We start from the raw sequence: 21,944 nt of genomic DNA, 5'->3' as shown, positions 1-21,944 counted from the left end.
ATCAAGTGTTTGAAGTTGATTTATGAAAAGAATTTGGATCTGGCAGGGGTAATGCTCGACTTTGTATTCGATTTCGATCTGATTTGGGAAAAAGACTCGACGTTGAATCGAGTGTTTATTTTTATTTTTTTCCTTTTTCTGAAAAGGGTTGATTTTAAGCTTTGAATTAACAATCAACTGACACAATACAAATAAACTAAATCGGTAAACTTATTACACAATACGGGAATGGAGGTACAGTTTGTTGAATGAGGATATAACACAATAATTAAATAATACAAGCTCAAAAGACAATTGTAAATAAAAGAACCTCGTTGTCAGAAGGCCCAAGAGAAAGCCAATGGACTCGAAATAAAAATTAGAAACTTGAACTACATAATTTAGTGCTATGTTAAGCAATCGTAAAACGATTCATGTAGGAATCATCATATCTGAGACCGGTCAATAATAATCTATGCACTTAAGCAATTTTTGAAGTTAAATTAAATTTTTAACTCTAAAATTGTAAGACATTTGCGAAAAACCGATGATTTAAGCGACATTTTTAAAGGTAAAAAGAAACGAAAATAAACTAAAAGAATTTAGCGTTATATTAAGCAATCGTATAGCGATTCATGTAGGAATCACCTTATTTGATGTTGGTTAACAAGACTATATGCGCTTAAGCAATTTCTGAAGTTAAATTGAATTTTTAATTCTGAATTGCAAGGTATCTGTGAAAAATCGACGAGACTATTAAATTTAATTTTCTTTTCATAACATTTTAAAAATAAATAAATAATAAATGACAATAATAATAAACAATAATTAGCAATTTTAATAATAATAATTAGCAACAATAATTAATCAATAATGACGATTAATATTAATAATAATAATACATAGTAACAATAATAATGATAAATAACAATAATAATAATAATAATTATTATTATTATTATTAAACAATAATAATAATAATAATAATATTTAAACAATAATAATCAATAATAAGTAATAATAATTAATAAAAGGATTAATAATAATAATTAACAATAATAATAAATAATAATAACAACAATATAATAATTAATCTGAAATATTAGTAATAACAATAAAAAAACAAAAAAACTTAACAATAATGATAATTAATAATTAGTAATCAACAACAATAATTAGTAATAATGGTAATAGTTAGTAAAAAGGTAATAATTATAATAAATAAATGTTAATGAAAATTAATAAATTATTATTGATAGAAATTAACATTAATATTTATAATAAGTAATAACAAGTTAACAATAATAATAATAATAATAATAATAATAATAATAATAATAATAATAATAATAATAATAATAATAACTAAAAAAAGAAAAGATAAAAAAGATGTAAGCCAAGAGTAAAAAACTGAGGACGGTCGATCCAACTACGCTGGGAGAGAAATTTTTTAATGGCCTCCCCCACTCAAAATCGAACACATGTCACAAGGGGAAGTGTCGCATTACGCGAAAAACCGGCGGGAAAAGAAAGAAACAACAGAGCCGCCACCGTGCGTTATTTATCCCAAAAGAGGGAAAGGAAACGCTCGAAGTAAACCTAGGAAAGAACATGGTCTCGCGACCAAAGAGAATGGGTTCGGGAGTCGGTTATGCGAAGGGAAGGTATTAGCACCCCTACGCATCCGTAGTACTCTACGGGATCCACGCACAATAGGAAGGGAAAATGGTTGCTAAACACTGCTCAAACTCACACATACTGGCTGAAGGAGACAAAAGAAACTGACTGAAACTGACTCGGCAGGATACCGCATCCTGGGCCTACTTAGTCTATCAGGCATAGACATCAGAGTCGAAGTAGTTCGGACTGGGGAGACGACACATGCTCGCTAGGATGTCGCATCCTATGCATACGTATCTCCTTGGACGAAGGAGAATCAGAGCATTCGTAGCTCGGCTGACACGCACACAAACACAAACAAGGCAAAGGCAAACGTGGAGCTCGAATGCCAATCACTGGACTTACATCAGCATCCGAACCTAAACAAACACACACTGGAACCCGAATGCCACTCGATGGACTTACATCGGCTTCCGAGCACACAACAACACAACAAGTTGATAGGGAGTCGGGGACTCGAGCCTATAACTGTCAAGCACACACTCAAACAAATAGACAACAAATTGCTAAGGAGTCAGGCACTCGAGCCTAGCAACTGTCAAACAACACACACAAAAAGAAAAAGGGCGCCCGGAGAGATCAGCTCAATCTCCTGCCTACATACTTCATCTGGTATGAAGATCAGGGCGATGTAGTTCCCCTACGCAGGGAAAAAGGACTAGCCTAACCAGATAACAGAGGGAGACACAACACTAGGGAGACTACGACTCGAGCCTAGATGTTGTCATGCAAAGTCGACCCTAAGTTAAGGTTTCTAGCTAACTTGCACAGGAAGCAAAAGCAAGGGTCTCGATTGCAACTAGGGCAAGAGAAAGGGGAGATCTCAATCGCAACGAGGGCGAGAGAAGAGAATTAGCGTTAGTGGTTAGTCAAACTCGACAAGACATCGCATCTCGTGCCTACGTATCTCATCTGAACATGAGAATCAGAGTTGCCGTAGTTCGGCTAAACTATTACTGTTGGTTTGTGTTTTTTAAGTGGACAACGTCACTGCACAATCTACCTGATGCTCGACCTTTGGAGACTTACTCACCTGTAGTAGAAGGAGTTAACGTATCCTTAAGAGGGGATGATGTTTGTTTGTGTTTTAAGAAGGCTCAAGCAAGAAAGGAAGTCCTATACGAAGGAACCGTGCTACCTTAATTGACATGCAAACGAGACTACGCGGAGTCTAACAAACCTAGGGGATATGATCACACCACATAAGCACACACAAACACATACAACATAAAATAAACACACCAACAAGGGGGCTCAAGCATGGGTTAGGTTTTAGTCGAGGGGTCACATCAACCCCGACAAACAAACCTCTGGAATGGGGTGAGTGGTGCTCTTAACCTTGCCATTGAGGGGCTAAGGTGAAGCAGATGAAAGGTGAGTGAAGATGAGACTTCACAGCTTCTATCCCTGACCTGGGAGAGCTTAAGACAAGAATGTGTGGGTTCAGAAGGTGGGAACCCTTCTACACATTTGAAACTGACTCAACTGTACAATTGCACAAGATCTTGGGGTTTTTTATCTGTAATGCATCAACACAGTGGTGTGAGCAAAACAGAAGACACACTGAATAGCAGGGGATAGGTTGCTTATCCCTTGGTTCTGCCAATTGCCTCTTCACTTAGGAGGTCTTTGACTCTGTACAAGGACAATTTAAACATACACAAACATTGCCTCTTAAGGAGGACTTCAGACAGTTGCCTGGCCAAGTAACAGGCCAGGTCTTCCAGACTACATGAAGAAAAAGGAATTATACCTCAAGCAAGTTGCTAAATAGCAAAGCAAAGCAAGTTCAAAGAACTTAAGCAACTAATGGTACCTGAAATAGTCAAACTAATCAATACACATTTCAACAGCTAAAGCAAAAGGAATTGAGAAACAACAGACAAATCAGGTAATCAGATGTGCAAAGCACAGGACTCAAATCACATGAGTCAAGCCACCTACAAAACAAAGGTTAGCTCATGATAAACAGTCAAGCTTGATCAAAAGAAATTGATCTCATTAGTCACTTGGTGTTCAACCTGAAAACATAAGCTCAACAGTAAGTAACTGGACCACTAGGACAAGCCTAGGGTCAAAAAGGAATGAGAAAGTCAAAACAGCAAATGAAAGTCAACCAAAATTAAGTTCAAACATTTAAGAAGCAAGCTCAATTGGTCTCAAGTTTATATCATGCATCATCATCAATTCACAAGCAAAAGAAGTCAAAGCATGGCAAGGGAGGGCTCAAAGAAGTCAACAGAATGACTTGCATCAAAAGTCAACTCAAACATTTTCAAAAATCACCAGATAAATCATGATCAATCCTAACACCTATCATGGTAAACATGTAAAATTTCATCACATTTGGACAAGTGGAAGGCAGTCAATGAAAATCATAAAGTCAAAGCAAATTTGAACATGCTCAATGAAGTCAACAGCAAGACTTAGCTCAAAACCAAACATAATCAATCCCAAAAATCATCAAATAATTCATGCTCAAACAAAATCCATAACATGACATGCATATGAAATTTTAGCTCAATTGGATCATGGGAAGATGGTCAATTAAAATCAGAAAGTCAAAACCAATTCAAGCAAGCACAAAGAAGTCAAACAAACATGTATCAACTTCAAAAAAATCATAACTAAATGAAAACAGATGAGAAATGAATGGGATTAACACCAATGCAAAGCTTAAGATGTCTAGTATGCACATGTGAAATTTCATGATCATCCAATAAGATATGAGCATTTCCCAAATGGAATGGCAAGATGTATCACACAAAGTCAACATTTGACTAGGCAGGGAAGAAAAATCTCAAACAAATAGGAAATGGCATAATTAAATCCAAGAAAATTCACATCAATTGGAGGTCAGGAAGCATGTCAACAAAAATCATGAAAATGCATATCATTGGTGTGACACAAATTGTCACACCCTACTTCAAAAATTCATATCTTAACAACCACATGTGATAAATTCAAAAACTCTACATCAAAACAAACATGAATGGGTTTAGATTAACCACAAAAAAATTCAGGGTCATTGGATAGATCCTCATCATTTCACAAAAGAATTGGCAAAGGGTACAAAATAAGCATACATGTCAAGAAACCTAATGCCATCAGAAATCCAGCCATCCAAAAAAAATATTAAAAATCACGATAAAATAATAGACATTCATGTGAGCATGATGCAAAAATTGGCATGAATTTTGGAATTGAAATGAGTGAATTGTGAATTTTGTAAGTTGAGTGATCAAATGGAATAAAATGAACAAAAGAACATGGAATACTAGGTCAACATGTTGACCGAGTGGCATTCTGGTAATAACACCCTCATTAATCAAAACAGTGCGTACAGGGACGAGGAAACCAAATGTTTTGATTGGCTAGCATCAATAAAACAGTAACAACAGCATGTATGAACGTGAACAGGGGACCAATCGTGTTTCTGGGCAGATTTTTTTTTAGGGTTTGTACACAGTAATCAACTTCATGTTCATTATCACAAAACGAGTTTCAACCAGCATTTCAAAAACATCATGGCAATTAACAATGTTCTTCATGCAATCACAACACAAACAACAAACAAACACAATCACGAGTTCATGTTTCTGGGTTCTCTTTAGGGTTTATGAACAACAGTGAATCATCATCCCTTCCAATCAGCTCAAATTTTTTATGCCCAGAACAACAAATCAAGTGCATCAATGGAACCATCAGACAACATACAACACGAATATGCCATCCATTTTCAATAAATCACTTCAAGCAAGGCAAATCGAGTGAAAACATATTTGATCATAAAAATTCAGTTCCAGATTTCTCATGCGTATCTTAACCATTTTAAATGAGACAAGTTGCAATGGAATCAGCATCAAAAGACCTATCCTAAGCATGGCATAATTTGGTAAATGGTGAGACTCGAGCACTTACTTGATTTCGAAGAAAAGAGTGGAGCAGTGGTTTTCTGGTTGTAAGAGATCAAAACAGATGCTCCTTATGCTTTGAAATGATGGATGCTTGAAGTACTTTGCTCAATGATGCTTGGAAATGTTCAACTCGCGAGTCACCATTGTTGGTCCATGGAGAAAACAGAACATGAAAGGTGCTGCGCAGTTGGGATTTGCTGCTTCAAAAGAGCTCCAAATGATGGCTAGGTGAAGAAACCAACAAGAGTTGCTCGAGTATTTTGGAGTTTTTGCTCAGAAATTCCAATTTTGTGAAAATGCAAATTGAGAGAAAATGAGAGTTTTTGTTTGATAGGAGGCTGCAGCTAGGTTTAGAATGACAGAAAATGTGACTTATATTTGCTGTTTAACATTGGTAATGGAAGTGCTAAACAAGATTAGCTTAAATGAAGAGGTTTTGCCAAATTGCTAATTTTGAACATGTGTACATGGAGGTATGAAGTCTGGCCGAGTTTGGGCCTCAAACATGTTTCAAATAACCTCTTAAATGAATCCCAATTGGCCAAAGTGAGCAAAAATGCCTAATTCAAAAAGTCAACTTTGGTCCACACTTGAATTTAAATAAGACAAGTCCAAAAATGCCATTTTGATCCATAGATTTTTGGTACATGAAATTTATATTTTTGGAAAGAGGAGATGAAATGTGGTTTGTAGGAAAAAACCCCACAAAAATTGGCCGAATGGTTTGAGAGATATGGCCTTTTGAAGTTCAAGATTTTGTGAAAATGATTTGATCATATCTTGACAACCATGCATGGGAATTGAGAGTTCTTGGACTTTTTGGAAATGGGAGAACAAGATCTTCAACTTTCATGTTGGGCAAAAATTCATTTGAAGCTTGTATCATGATGTAAGTTTGGGATCAAGAAGTTTCCATTTTTGGCAGTTAAAATTACAGGTCCACTTTCTATTTTTGGAAATTTTCTGATTGGCTTCAAATTCTTCAATGATGTTGATTGCCATGATATATGAGGCCTATTGGGACATGAATAAGCTCTCTCAAACCAAATCCATTCATCAAAACCATAAAATCAACCACAGTTGACCAACTTTGACTTTTCTAGGGTTTCTGACTGATCGTGCATGAATTGATGACTTCTGAACATCCAACCCTTGACTTAAACACTTCAAATGGACCTCCAAGTCATGTGAACAAATGGGGCCAACCCTAGGGCCTTGGCTCCTTGAGAAACACCCTTGCTTGCTTGGTTGACTGATCTCCTGATCAGTTTGACCTAATTTCTTGATTGGCTTGCACTTGAGGCAAATGGGACAATGCAATGCTATGCAATGGACCATGATATGCTATGACCTAATATGAGAATGTATGTACAATGATAGGTGCAAATTTGAGGTGCTACAGCTGCCCCTATTCAATCAGCTGGGAACCCGAATGGATGAGAGCATCGGCTGTCAGACTTTCAGGGTAAACAGGGATTGAATACCAAAGAACCGTAGAATTTGCACCATGCAGGGATCCAATAATGGAAACGTCCACTGGGATCTGATACTTATTACTGGGTATTTTTGTTTTTTTGTTTTTTTTTTTTTTTTGTTTTGTTTTCAAAGGACACGGCCACATCCAGACATCGCAACGACAATGAATGGGAAAAGAAATCACAACTAGATGCCAACGGACAACTAGGAAAAACTCAGCGTTTACCGGAACCAACAGAGAGGTAACCAATCATTAATGAATGACTGGAAAAGGTATACAACCATACGTCAGCGGACGTAATGGGAAAAACTCAACGTTTACCAAGACCAACGGAGAGGAGGAAAACTCAGCCAGACGTCATAGGACGAAAGGGAGACTCACGTTTATCGACACCAACGGAGAGGAGAAAAACTCAGCCAGACGTCATAGGACGAAAGGGAGACTCACGTTTATCGACACCAACGGAGAGGAGGAAAACTCAACCAGACATCATAGGACGAAAGGGAGACTCACGTTTATCGACACCAACGGAGAGGAGGAAAACTCAACCAGACATCATAGGACGAAAGGGAGACTCACGTTTATCGACACCAACGGAGAGGAGGAAAACTTCACCCAGACATCATAGGACGAAAGGGAGACTCACGTTTATCGACACCAACGGAGAGGAGGAAAACTCAACCAGACATCATAGGACGAAAGGGAGACTCACGTTTATCGACACCAACGGAGAGGAGGAAAACTCAACCAGACATCATAGGACGAAAGGGAGACTCACGTTTATCGACACCAACGGAGAGGAGGAAAACTTCACTAGGGAAGGGAGGGCGACGTTATGAACATCGAAAGAGGATGTTTACCGATATCAAAAGAAAACCAGACACTTACGCATGACTGGAAATCACCGAAGGATGGTGTTTACCGACACCAAAGAAGACCAGACACTTACGCATGACTGGAAATCACCGAAGGATGGTGTTTACCGACCCCAAAGAAGACCAGACACTTACGCATGACTGGAAATCACCGAAGGATGGTGTTTACCGACACCAAAGAAGACCAGACACTTACACATGACTGGAAATCACCGAAGGATGGTGTTTACCGACACCAAAGAAACAACTCATGCGGGTGCTGACGGGATACTGACATCCACAAGATGACAGGGCAAGGCTGAACACTTGCAGGGGGTCTCACTGGGGAACAAGGTCACGACAGCGAGCAAACAGGAAGGAACACCAAGAATACCGAGTTGTAGGTATGAAACGGGTGACCGACCAAAGCGTGAATTGGTTTGTTTTCCAAAACTCTCAACATCCTGAAGAGGGCTAGAAAAGCGATCTTGTTAAAGGATGGACACTGATTCCACAAGAAATACGAATCTTACTCGACTGGGGAGGACGACTTCGACCCAAGAGCGCATGAGACATATTATCTATAGCCGTCAAAACGTAGATAATACACTCGCATGGAAGATTATCCATAACCGGGTTGTAGGTTGTTAAATGAATAATCGACCGAAAAGAAAGGCATCAGGGTACCAGGACTAGGTATGCAAAAGATGACCAATCAAAAGAGGATAAAGTTGCTAACTCGGAGCAAGTATCCAAAAAGAAGGTGAAGACCCAATGGGGACAATACTGCTTGATCAAGGCAAGTATCCAAAGGGGAAAGAATATCAATACCGCAAAGCGGATACTGATAACTGCAAAGAGGGGATTACATCTACCGGTTTGTAGGCAGAAAACCACGGAAAAGTAACCAGTCATCATCGGGATGAGCACAAAGGGTTAATTCCAACAAGGGGATGAATGTGGGATTTTACAACTACCAGCTAGTGGGTAGAAAACCACAAAAATAGGACTTACAACTACCGGTTCGTAGGTAGAAGCCACAAATTCCGCTGAGGATAAGATGAATGAGTGCCGGTTAGTGAACAACTATTCATTTATGCCCCAGGGAGGCACCGGAGACAGCCAACAGGAAAGCCAATTTAGGATCGATCCAAAAAGGCAAACTGAAACAGGACTCATCCTAATGAGGAAAGAACTCAATAGGGAAAACCCATCCCGTGTAGGGAGGGAACGGAAACAACCGTCATCCACGAGGATGTATCTCAGTGGGGAAATGGCAGGAAAGGATATACACTTTCTGCTTAAGGGGTTGGCTCTACATGGAGAGATCAGACACACCCATATCTGCTAGAGGAAAATCTACTGGAGAGATTCTTATCACCAAACAGCAGGAGGCAACAATCAACAGATACATGGCAACAGCTGCAACATGAGTATCCGAATGCTATGATTATGCATGTATGCTTTATACCTAAAATGTATGATGAATGTTGACAAACAGACATGCTCAAACCACAGGTCCGGGAATCGATCATCCGGAGAGCAAAACCAAAGTCACCAGAGAGCTAAGAAAATCCACTGGAGACTGGGACAATAGGGAACCATCATCATCCTGCAGGGGAGGAAGGCCACCAGAGGCTTCCGGAGGGATCGTCGGTCACAACCGGAGAACAGAGTTCAACATACTGGCGGACGCGCCACAACAACTCGTGATGAAAATCAGAGATACCGAGAAGCAACCAGATTTCTGATGAGAAATACAAAAGCATTGATAAAGCTCCTTACGCGAACAACTCCACTGAGGGATCTATCTGAGGGAATGCCGGATTACGGGGATGTCGATCCTCCAAATACTGAATCTTCCAAGAAAAGCACCCATGCTGGGGGGAGATGAAGACTGCTCTGCTGGAGAGAGGAACGTTAAAGTCTTCAGTAAATGCTCTGCTTAGGGGAGCTGCCCCACAAAAGTATTTCAACAGCAACCTTGCTGGGAATGCCCCACGATAGGGCTCAAACAGCACTCTACTGGGGATGCCCCATAATAGAGCTAATAGGGATTTGGAGGAAGAGTGTTGTACTGCCGGGTAACTTCAACCAACACTGCACTGAGCAACCTTGCTGAGTAGAAACCATGAAAATGTTCTGCAGGACAAAGATACAGTCATGCTCGAGATACGAACAATTGTCTTACCTGTTGGTAATCATACCACCCTCGGGAGAGCACTGCGGATCTCCTAAGTATCCTTCCATCATCGTGAATGTTCACTTTGTTTAAGAACATTTTTTGAAAAATTTGTTTATTTTGAAAAACAATGATACTTTATCAATTAAAGCATGCAAAACATTTGTTGAGTTGAAACAAAAAGGAGTGCAAATAATTGGATAAAAGCTCAAATTAATGTGATAGGATGGTAGTCTGCAAAGGGTGAGACTCCATAGATCTGTACAAGTTTGAAATCGGTGATATATATTGGAGAGGGCTACATTGAACATAATGACCTTTCCTCTACCATTCTGAATTTTCGATGTATTCAAAGCTTCAGTCGACGACGAATCGAGAATTCCTAACGGATGACAGATGTACAGCACAGTCTTGTCAAGATGCAGTTACTTGCCAAATCCCTAATTTTTGCCTAGATTGCCCCAGTGTGAGGTGATCAATCTAGCGGGATGCAAACTCTTTTTCAATGTCTCTAACTTTTGCCTGGATTGCCCTTTCGGGTTTTCAATCCACCGAGACGCTCCTTTTTGCCTAAGTCACCCTTTGGGGTGTTCGACTTAGCGAGCTTTTGCTTTTTTTTGTTTGTTTTAGGCGAAGTATTTCTTGACTGCATCGGAATTCACAGGACGAGTGAACTTCCATCCATTGTTGTAAGTGTCAAAACACTGCCTGAAGAGGCTCTCTTGACAACACATGGACTTTCATAGCTTAGGGGTTCACTTGCCCCTGGAATCGGGCACGAAAGACAAGACTTTCTTGAGCACAAGGTCACCTCCCTGTAACACACGAGGCTTGACCTTCTTGTCGAATGCTTTTTCGCTCTCTGCTGATATGACTGACCATGACACATGGCAGTTGATCTCTTCTTTTCGATCGAATTCAGCATCAGTCAACTTGGGACTTTGAGGGTGCTATTTTCTTTTATTTCTTTCTTTCTTTTTCTTTCTTTTGATTTCTTTTGATTTTTTTTTGATTGATTTCTCTTTTTTTTTTGATTTTGCACCCTCCTCTTTTTTTTTCTTTTTCTCTTTTTTTTTGATAAATGCCCCAGTTGGCTGTTCTGCTGATTCTCGAGATGCAGCTGAGTGTGATCTTCTTTTCTTGCTCAAGAAATCGGGAAATACCGTCAGGAATCCCTTCAACATTATCTTCTTCCGCTTCGAATACAGGGAATTCAAAATTGGGAGATGACGTCCGATCATTATGTTCAATGGGTTTGAGAAACAACCTGCATAATGATTTTGATATGAAAAGCTTTTTGAAAATCAAACAAGACAATCGTTATGCAGATGAAAAGATTGCTTTTATTCTTGTTTTTTAAGGTTTTTTGTGATCACCAATTTCATGCAAAAAAGCAAAAAGGGAAAACAAATGGAAAACAAATGTTTAACATGAATTTATTTGAATGAAAATATCATTGCACAAAATGTTGCCAACAATGTCATCACTTCTCCTTTTGGCATGGGAGAAGGGTTTTTAAACAAAGTGATTATTACAAAGACTTATGAACAACTGTAGGAACGCCCACAGTGACCCAATTATGATAGATCCCACCGGGGATGACAACCGTTAGTATCTCTTGCATCAGGGTCATGAACCGGACCATGTTTGCCCTCATTTCGGCCAATTCTGCTTGAACCTGATCCATACTCCTCTGTTGATTCAATCTGGTTGAGTAGCGGTGCGGACGATGATCAGCAATCCTCTCTCAGTCAAAACCCAAAGTGAGAAGTCTCTCCCAAGCATGTCTGTAATGCAAGGATGATATGTGTATGATATGCATATGATGCGGATGCTATTTTATCATGAATGATCCTGAAAAGGATATGCGTATGCGAGTTAACTTTTTTTTCATGCATTACTATTTTTTTGGAAAATAAACATGCTATGATGCAAATGATGGAGCCAAGACTGGCAGGAACTGGCATCTGAGGAACCATCTGAAACCCCAAAGTCATCTGAGGAGCTGGCATCTGAACCCAAATCTGGAGAACTGAGTCACCATCTGAGCGAGTACCCTCAAATTCAGCCCAGGGATCCGAAATAAACGGAACCCTCTGATCAATACCAGGGTCAAACCTCCGGCGTCCAGAAATATAGGTCGTAGTCACTATCAGTACCAGGAGTCACCAACTGTACCTGTTAAAATGATCAACCCTTCCCCACTCACAGGTGTAGTCTAGGCCATGGTAAGGTCGAGAGAAACGCAGCATAAATAACCTTTCGCAGAATATCATCCTGTGCACACCCGATGTATGCACCGATAATATCCCACCAGGGTCTGAACTGCTCGTGATATCAATGTTCCGCTAAGTGGCGTACACCACCCGCTTCCCATGAATCACTCTATTCCTAGGTTTCCTAGATTTCGCTCATGGTCTGGGTATTGGACCTTTTACCTCAACTGACTCCCACCCCACAAAGAAAAACAGACAACCAGCCAGGCAGAATGAATAATGAATATGAATGCAAACATAATTACAAACATAAATGCAAACAATAGACAATGAATGCAAACAATAAATAATGAATGCAATAAATAAACACAGCACAAAGCAACCAAAACCCTAACCTAGAGAGCGCTAGGAGAGACTCGCTCAGGGAAGACGGACCAGCACAGGTCAACTTCTCTATGTCCCCAGCAGAGTCGCCAGCTGTCGCATTACGCGAAAAACCGGCGGGAAAAGAAAGAAACAACAGAGCTGCCACCGTGCGTTATTTATCCCAAAAGAGGGAAAGGAAACGCTCGAAGTAAACCTAGGAAAGAACATGGTCTCGCGACCAAAGAGAATGGGTTCGGGAGTCGGTTATGCGAAGGGAAGGTATTAGCACCCCTACGCATCCGTAGTACTCTACGGGATCCACGCACAATAGGAAGGGAAAATGGTTGCTAAACACTGCTCAAACTCACACACACTGGCTGAAGGAGACAAAAGAAACTGACTGAAACTGACTCGGCAGGATACCGCATCCTGGGCCTACTTAGTCTATCAGGCATAGACATCAGAGTCGAAGTAGTTCGGACTGGGGAGACGACACATGCTCGCTAGGATGTCGCATCCTATGCATACGTATCTCCTTGGACGAAGGAGAATCAGAGCATTCGTAGCTCGGCTGACACGCACACAAACACAAACAAGGCAAAGGCAAACGTGGAGCCCAAATGCCAATCACTGGACTTACATCAGCATCCGAACCTAAACAAACACACACTGGAACCCGAATGCCACTCGATGGACTTACATCGGCTTCCGAGCACACAACAACACAACAAGTTGATAGGGAGTCGGGGACTCGAGCCTATAACTGTCAAGCACACACTCAAACAAACAGACAACAAATTGCTAAGGAGTCAGGCACTCGAGCCTAGCAACTGTCAAACAACACACACAAAAAGAAAAAGGGCGCCCGGAGAGATCAGCTCAATCTCCTGCCTACATACTTCATCTGGTATGAAGATCAGGGCGATGTAGTTCCCCTACGCAGGGAAAAAGGACTAGCCTAACCAGATAACAGAGGGAGACACAACACTAGGGAGACTACGACTCGAGCCTAGATGTTGTCATGCAAAGTCGACCCTAAGTTAAGGTTTCTAGCTAACTTGCACAGGAAGCAAGCCTATCCTAAACATGACTCGCACAGGAAGCAAGCCACACCTAACCTAACTTGCACAGGAAGCAAGGGTCTCGATTGCAACTAGGGCAAGAGAAAGGGGAGATCTCAATCGCAACGAGGGCGAGAGAAGAGAATTAGCGTTAGTGGTTAGTCAAACTCGACAAGACATCGCATCTCGTGCCTACGTATCTCATCTGAACATGAGAATCAGAGTTGCCGTAGTTCGGCTAAACTATTACTGTTGGTTTGTGTTTTTTAAGTGGACAACGTCACTGCACAATCTACCTGATGCTCGACCTTTGGAGACTTACTCACCTGTAGTAGAAGGAGTTAACGTATCCTTAAGAGGGGATGATGTTTGTTTGTGTTTTAAGAAGGCTCAAGCAAGAAAGGAAGTCCTATACGAAGGAACCATGCTACCTTAATTGACATGCAAACGAGACTACGCGGAGTCTAACAAACCTAGGGGATATGATCACACCACATAAGCACACACAAACACATACAGCATAAAATAAACACACCAACAAGGGGGCTCAAGCATGGGTTAGGTTTTAGTCGAGGGGTCACATCAACCCCGACAAACAAACCTCTGGAATGGGGTGAGTGGTGCTCTTAACCTTGCCATTGAGGGGCTAAGGTGAAGCAGATGAAAGGTGAGTGAAGATGAGACTTCACAGCTTCTATCCCTGACCTGGGAGAGCTTAAGACAAGAATGTGTGGGTTCAGAAGGTGGGAACCCTTCTACACATTTGAAACTGACTCAACTGTACAATTGCACAAGATCTTGGGGTTTTTTATCTGTAATGCATCAACACAGTGGTGTGAGCAAAACAGAAGACACACTGAATAGCAGGGGATAGGTTGCTTATCCCTTGGTTCTGCCAATTGCCTCTTCACTTAGGAGGTCTTTGACTCTGTACAAGGACAATTTAAACATACACAAACATTGCCTCTTAAGGAGGACTTCAGACAGTTGCCTGGCCAAGTAACAGGCCAGGTCTTCCAGACTACATGAAGAAAAAGGAATTATACCTCAAGCAAGTTGCTAAATAGCAAAGCAAAACAAGTTCAAAGAACTTAAGCAACTAATGGTACCTGAAATAGTCAAACTAATCAATACACATTTCAACAGCTAAAGCAAAAGGAATTGAGAAACAACAGACAAATCAGGTAATCAGATGTGCAAAGCACAGGACTCAAATCACATGAGTCAAGCCACCTACAAAACAAATGTTAGCTCATGATAAACAGTCAAGCTTGATCAAAAGAAATTGATCTCATTAGTCACTTGGTGTTCAACCTGAAAACATAAGCTCAACAGTAAGTAACTGGACCACTAGGACAAGCCTAGGGTCAAAAAGGAATGAGAAAGTCAAAACAGCAAATGAAAGTCAACCAAAATTAAGTTCAAACATTTAAGAAGCAAGCTCAATTGGTCTCAAGTTTATATCATGCATCATCATCAATTCACAAGCAAAAGAAGTCAAAGCATGGCAAGGGAGGGCTCAAAGAAGTCAACAGAATGACTTGCATCAAAAGTCAACTCAAACATTTTCAAAAATCACCAGATAAATCATGATCAGTCCTAACACCTATCATGGTAAACATGTAAAATTTCATCACATTTGGACAAGTGGAAGACAGTCAATGAAAATCATAAAGTCAAAGCAAATTTGAACATGCTCAATGAAGTCAACAGCAAGACTTAGCTCAAAACCAAACATAATCAATTCCAAAAATCATCAAATAATTCATGCTCAAACAAAAACCATAACATGACATGCATATGAAATTTTAGCTCAATTGGATCATGGGAAGATGGTCAATTAAAATCAGAAAGTCAAAACCAATTCAAGCAAGCACAAAGAAGTCAAACAAACATGTATCAACTTCAAAAAAATCATAACTAAATGAAAACAGATGAGAAATGAATGGGATTAACACCAATGCAAAGCTTAAGATGTCTAGTATGCACATGTGAAATATCATGATCATCCAATAAGATATGAGCATTTCCCAAATGGAATGGCAAGATGTATCACACAAAGTCAACATTTGACTAGGCAGGGAAGAAAAATCTCAAACAAATAGGAAATGGCATAATTAAATCCAAGAAAATTCACACATCAACTAGACATATGAGGGAAGATTCATGCAAAATTTCTCATTAATTGAAGGTCAGGAAGCATGTCAACAAAAATCATGAAAATGCATATCATTGGTGTGACACAAATTGTCACACCCTACTTCAAAAATTCATATCTTAACAACCACATGTGATAAATTCAAAAACTCTACATCAAAACAAACATGAATGGGTGTAGATTAACCACAAAAAAATTCAGGGTCATTGGATAGATCCTCATCATTTCACAAAAGAATTGGCAAAGGGTACAAAATAAGCATACATGTCAAGAAACCTAATGCCATCAGAAATCCAGCCATCCAAAAAAAATATTAAAAATCACGATAAAATAATAGACATTCATGTGAGCATGATGCAAAAATTGGCATGAATTTTGGAATTGAAATGAGTGAATTGTGAATTTTGTAAGTTGAGTGATCAAATGGAATAAAATGAACAAAAGAACATGGAATACTAGGTCAACATGTTGACCGAGTGGCATTCTGGTAATAACACCCTCATTAATCAAAACAGTGCGTACAGGGACGAGGAAACCAAATGTTTTTATTGGCTAGCATCAATAAAACAGTAACAACAGCATGTATGAACGTGAACAGGGGACCAATCGTGTTTCTGGGCAGATTTTTTTTAGGGTTTGTACACAGTAATCAACTTCATGTTCATTATCACAAAACGAGTTTCAACCAGCATTTCAAAAACATCATGGCAATTAACAATGTTCTTCATGCAATCACAACACAAACAACAAACAAACACAATCACGAGTTCATGTTTCTGGGTTCTCTTTAGGGTTTATGAACAACAGTGAATCATCATCCCTTCCAATCAGCTCGAAATTTTTTATGCCCAGAACAACAAATCAAGTGCATCAATGGAACCATCAGACAACATACAACACGAATATGCCATCCATTTTCAATAAATCACTTCAAGCAAGGCAAATCGAGTGAAAACATATTTGATCATAAAAATTCAGTTCCAGATTTCTCATGCGTATCTTAACCATTTTAAATGAGACAAGTTGCAATGGAATCAGCATCAAAAGACCTATCCTAAGCATGGCATAATTTGGTAAATGGTGAGACTCGAGCACTTACTTGATTTCGAAGAAAAGAGTGGAGCAGTGGTTTTCTGGTTGTAAGAGATCAAAACAGATGCTCCTTATGCTTTGAAATGATGGATGCTTGAAGTACTTTGCTCAATGATGCTTGGAAATGTTCAACTCGCGAGTCACCATTGTTGGTCCATGGAGAAAACAGAACATGAAAGGTGCTGCGCAGTTGGGATTTGCTGCTTCAAAAGAGCTCCAAATGATGGCTAGGTGAAGAAACCAACAAGAGTTGCTCGAGTATTTTGGAGTTTTTGCTCAGAAATTCCAATTTTGTGAAAATGCAAATTGAGAGAAAATGAGAGTTTTTGTTTGATAGGAGGCTGCAGCTAGGTTTAGAATGACAGAAAATGTGACTTATATTTGCTGTTTAACATTGGTAATGGAAGTGCTAAACAAGATTAGCTTAAATGAAGAGGTTTTGCCAAATTGCTAATTTTGAACATGTGTACATGGAGGTATGAAGTCTGGCCGAGTTTGGGCCTCAAACATGTTTCAAATAACCTCTTAAATGAATCCCAATTGGCCAAAGTGAGCAAAAATGCCTAATTCAAAAAGTCAACTTTGGTCCACACTTGAATTTAAATAAGACAAGTCCAAAAATGCCATTTTGATCCATAGATTTTTGGTACATGAAATTTATATTTTTGGAAAGAGGAGATGAAATGTGGTTTGTAGGAAAAAACCCCACAAAAATTGGCCGAATGGTTTGAGAGATATGGCCTTTTGAAGTTCAAGATTTTGTGAAAATGATTTGATCATATCTTGACAACCATGCATGGGAATTGAGAGTTCTTGGACTTTTTGGAAATGGGAGAACAAGATCTTCAACTTTCATGTTGGGCAAAAATTCATTTGAAGCTTGTATCATGATGTAAGTTTGGGATCAAGAAGTTTCCATTTTTGGCAGTTAAAATTACAGGTCCACTTTTTATTTTTGGAAATTTTCTGATTGGCTTCAAATTCTTCAATGATGTTGATTGCCATGATATATGAGGCCTATTGGGACCTGAATAAGCTCTCTCAAACCAAATCCATTCATTAAAACCATAAAATCAACCACAGTTGACCAACTTTGACTTTTCTAGGGTTTCTGACTAATCGTGCATGAATTGATGACTTCTGAACATCCAACCCTTGACTTAAACACTTCAAATGGACCTCCAAGTCATGTGAACAAATGGGGCCAACCCTAGGGCCTTGTCTCCTTGAGAAACACCCTTGCTTGCTTGGTTGACTGATCTCCTGATCAGTTTGACCTAATTTCTTGATTGGCTTGCACTTGAGGCAAATGGGACAATGCAATGCTATGCAATGGACCATGATATGCTATGACCTAATATGAGAATGTATGTACAATGATAGGTGCAAATTTGAGGTGCTACAGCTGCCCCTATTCAATCAGCTGGGAACCCGAATGGATGAGAGCATCGGCTGTCAGACTTTCAGGGTAAACAGGGATTGAATACCAAAGAACCGTAGAATTTGCACCATGCAGGGATCCAATAATGGAAACGTCCACTGGGATCTGATACTTACTACTGGGTATTTTTGTTTTTTTTTTTTTTTTTTTTTTTTTTTTTTGTTTTCAAAGGACACGGCCACATCCAGACATCGCAACGACAATGAATGGGAAAAGAAATCACAACTAGATGCCAACGGACAACTAGGAAAAACTCAGCGTTTACCGGAACCAACGGAGAGGTAACCAATCATTAATGAATGACTGGAAAAGGTATACAACCATACGTCAGCGGACGTAATGGGAAAAACTCAACGTTTACCAAGACCAACGGAGAGGAGGAAAACTCAGCCAGACGTCATAGGACGAAAGGGAGACTCACGTTTATCGACACCAACGGAGAGGAGGAAAACTCAGCCAGACGTCATAGGACGAAAGGGAGACTCACGTTTATCGACACCAACGGAGAGGAGGAAAACTCAACCAGACATCATAGGACGAAAGGGAGACTCACGTTTATCGACACCAACGGAGAGGAGGAAAACTCAACCAGACATCATAGGACGAAAGGGAGACTCACGTTTATCGACACCAACGGAGAGGAGGAAAACTTCACCCAGACATCATAGGACGAAAGGGAGACTCACGTTTATCGACACCAACGGAGAGGAGGAAAACTCAACCAGACATCATAGGACGAAAGGGAGACTCACGTTTATCGACACCAACGGAGAGGAGGAAAACTCAACCAGACATCATAGGACGAAAGGGAGACTCACGTTTATCGACACCAACGGAGAGGAGGAAAACTTCACTAGGGAAGGGAGGGCGACGTTATGAACATCGAAAGAGGATGTTTACCGATATCAAAAGAAAACCAGACACTTACGCATGACTGGAAATCACCGAAGGATGGTGTTTACCGACACCAAAGAAGACCAGACACTTACGCATGACTGGAAATCACCGAAGGATGGTGTTTACCGACACCAAAGAAGACCAGACACTTACGCATGACTGGAAATCACCGAAGGATGGTGTTTACCGACACCAAAGAAGACCAGACACTTACACATGACTGGAAATCACCGAAGGATGGTGTTTACCGACACCAAAGAAACAACTCATGCGGGTGCTGACGGGATACTGACATCCACAAGATGACAGGGCAAGGCTGAACACTTGCAGGGGGTCTCACTGGGGAACAAGGTCACGACAGCGAGCAAACAGGAAGGAACACCAAGAATACCGAGTTGTAGGTATGAAACGGGTGACCGACCAAAGCGTGAATTGGTTTGTTTTCCAAAACTCTCAACATCCTGAAGAGGGCTAGAAAAGCGATCTTGTTAAAGGATGGACACTGATTCCACAAGAAATACGAATCTTACTCGACTGGGGAGGACGACTTCGACCCAAGAGCGCATGAGACATATTATCTATAGTCGTCAAAACGTAGATAATACACTCGCATGGAAGATTATCCATAACCGGGTTGTAGGTTGTTAAATGAATAATCGACCGAAAAGAAAGGCATCAGGGTACCAGGACTAGGTATGCAAAAGATGACCAATCAAAAGAGGATAAAGTTGCTAACTCGGAGCAAGTATCCAAAAAGAAGGTGAAGACCCAATGGGGACAATACTGCTTGATCAAGGCAAGTATCCAAAGGGGAAAGAATATCAATACCGCAAAGCGGATACTGATAACTGCAAAGAGGGGATTACATCTACCGGTTTGTAGGCAGAAAACCACGGAAAAGTAACCAGTCATCATCGGGATGAGCACAAAGGGTTAATTCCAACAAGGGGATGAATGTGGGATTTTACAACTACCAGCTAGTGGATAGAAAACCACAAAAATAGGACTTACAACTACCGGTTCGTAGGTAGAAGCCACAAATTCCGCTGAGGATAAGATGAATGAGTGCCGGTTAGTGAACAACTATTCATTTATGCCCCAGGGAGGCACCGGAGACAGCCAACAGGAAAGCCAATTTAGGATCGATCCAAAAAGGCAAACTGAAACAGGACTCATCCTAATGAGGAAAGAACTCAATAGGGAAAACCCATCCCGTGTAGGGAGGGAACGGAAACAACCGTCATCCACGAGGATGTATCTCAGTGGGGAAATGGCAGGAAAGGATAGACACTTTCTGCTTAAGGGGTTGGCTCTACATGGAGAGATCAGACACACCCATATCTGCTAGAGGAAAATCTACTGGAGAGATTCTTATCACCAAACAGCAGGAGGCAACAATCAACAGATACATGGCAACAGCTGCAACATGAGTATCCGAATGCTATGATTATGCATGTATGCTTTATACCTAAAATGTATGATGAATGTTGACAAACAGACATGCTCAAACCACAGGTCCGGGAATCGATCATCCGGAGAGCAAAACCAAAGTCACCAGAGAGCCAAGAAAATCCACTGGAGACTGGGACAATAGGGAACCATCATCATCCTGCAGGGGAGGAAGGCCACCAGAGGCTTCCGGAGGGATCGTCGGTCACAACCGGAGAACAGAGTTCAACATACTGGCGGACGCGCCACAACAACTCGTGATGAAAATCAGAGATACCGAGAAGCAACCAGATTTCTGATGAGAAATACAAAAGCATTGATAAAGCTCCTTACGCGAACAACTCCACTGAGGGATCTATCTGAGGGAATGCCGGATTACGGGGATGTCGATCCTCCAAATACTGAATCTTCCAAGAAAAGCACCCATGCTGGGGGGAGATGCATGGTATCCACCACATTCTGTTTCCATCTTATTTGCAAAAGTGTTTGGTATTTTTAGTTATTTTTGAGATTTGATTGAGAAAAGGTTTGAAGAAACCACATTGATAGTTTGAATGATGGCGAGAGCTAAGTGTAGCGGTAAATTCATGACCATCAAACTATTGATAAGTTTAACTACAATAAAACCAGAGTCGTCACCGCGCTTTTATTGCTTCGAAAGAAAAAGGGGAAAGTACGAACAAAACCCAAAGATAAGAAATTTTCAAATCAAAACTAATAAAATGCCAGAGAGTACATGTAAGGGGGTTGGTTACACAGAGGGAAGGTGTTAGCATCCAAAGTGCTCCAGGTACTCCTAGGGAGCCCTCTTTTATGTGTGTATGTGTATTTGGTATAAAATAATGTTTGAAAAAAAAGTAGAGTGTGGGGATGAGAAAAGAATTCATTGAATATATTTTTTGTGTTTGACAAGACCTTCAGACTTGTGCCTACATACCAACGTAAAAATGAGGGATTAAAACCTCGTAGTTCGTGGTAGCAATTCCAAAGTGAGTGAATTGCTTTTAATCTAAAGTTAAGTGGAAAGAGGCACAAAAGGGCCTAAAAGTTTGAATGAGTGTTAGTTCTTTTTGTCTTTTAAAATTTTAAGTCAATATGATTAGATTTATTTACAAATTTGATTTAAGAAAAAGTTTGAAAATTCATTGGCACAAGGCTAAAGTTTCTCATTTGGA

Source organism: Lathyrus oleraceus, chromosome 7 (genome assembly GCF_024323335.1).
Source record: "Lathyrus oleraceus cultivar Zhongwan6 chromosome 7, CAAS_Psat_ZW6_1.0, whole genome shotgun sequence".
In the NCBI taxonomy this organism is placed as follows: Eukaryota; Viridiplantae; Streptophyta; class Magnoliopsida; order Fabales; family Fabaceae; genus Lathyrus; species Lathyrus oleraceus.
Note: the sequence above shows the minus strand (reverse complement) of the source record.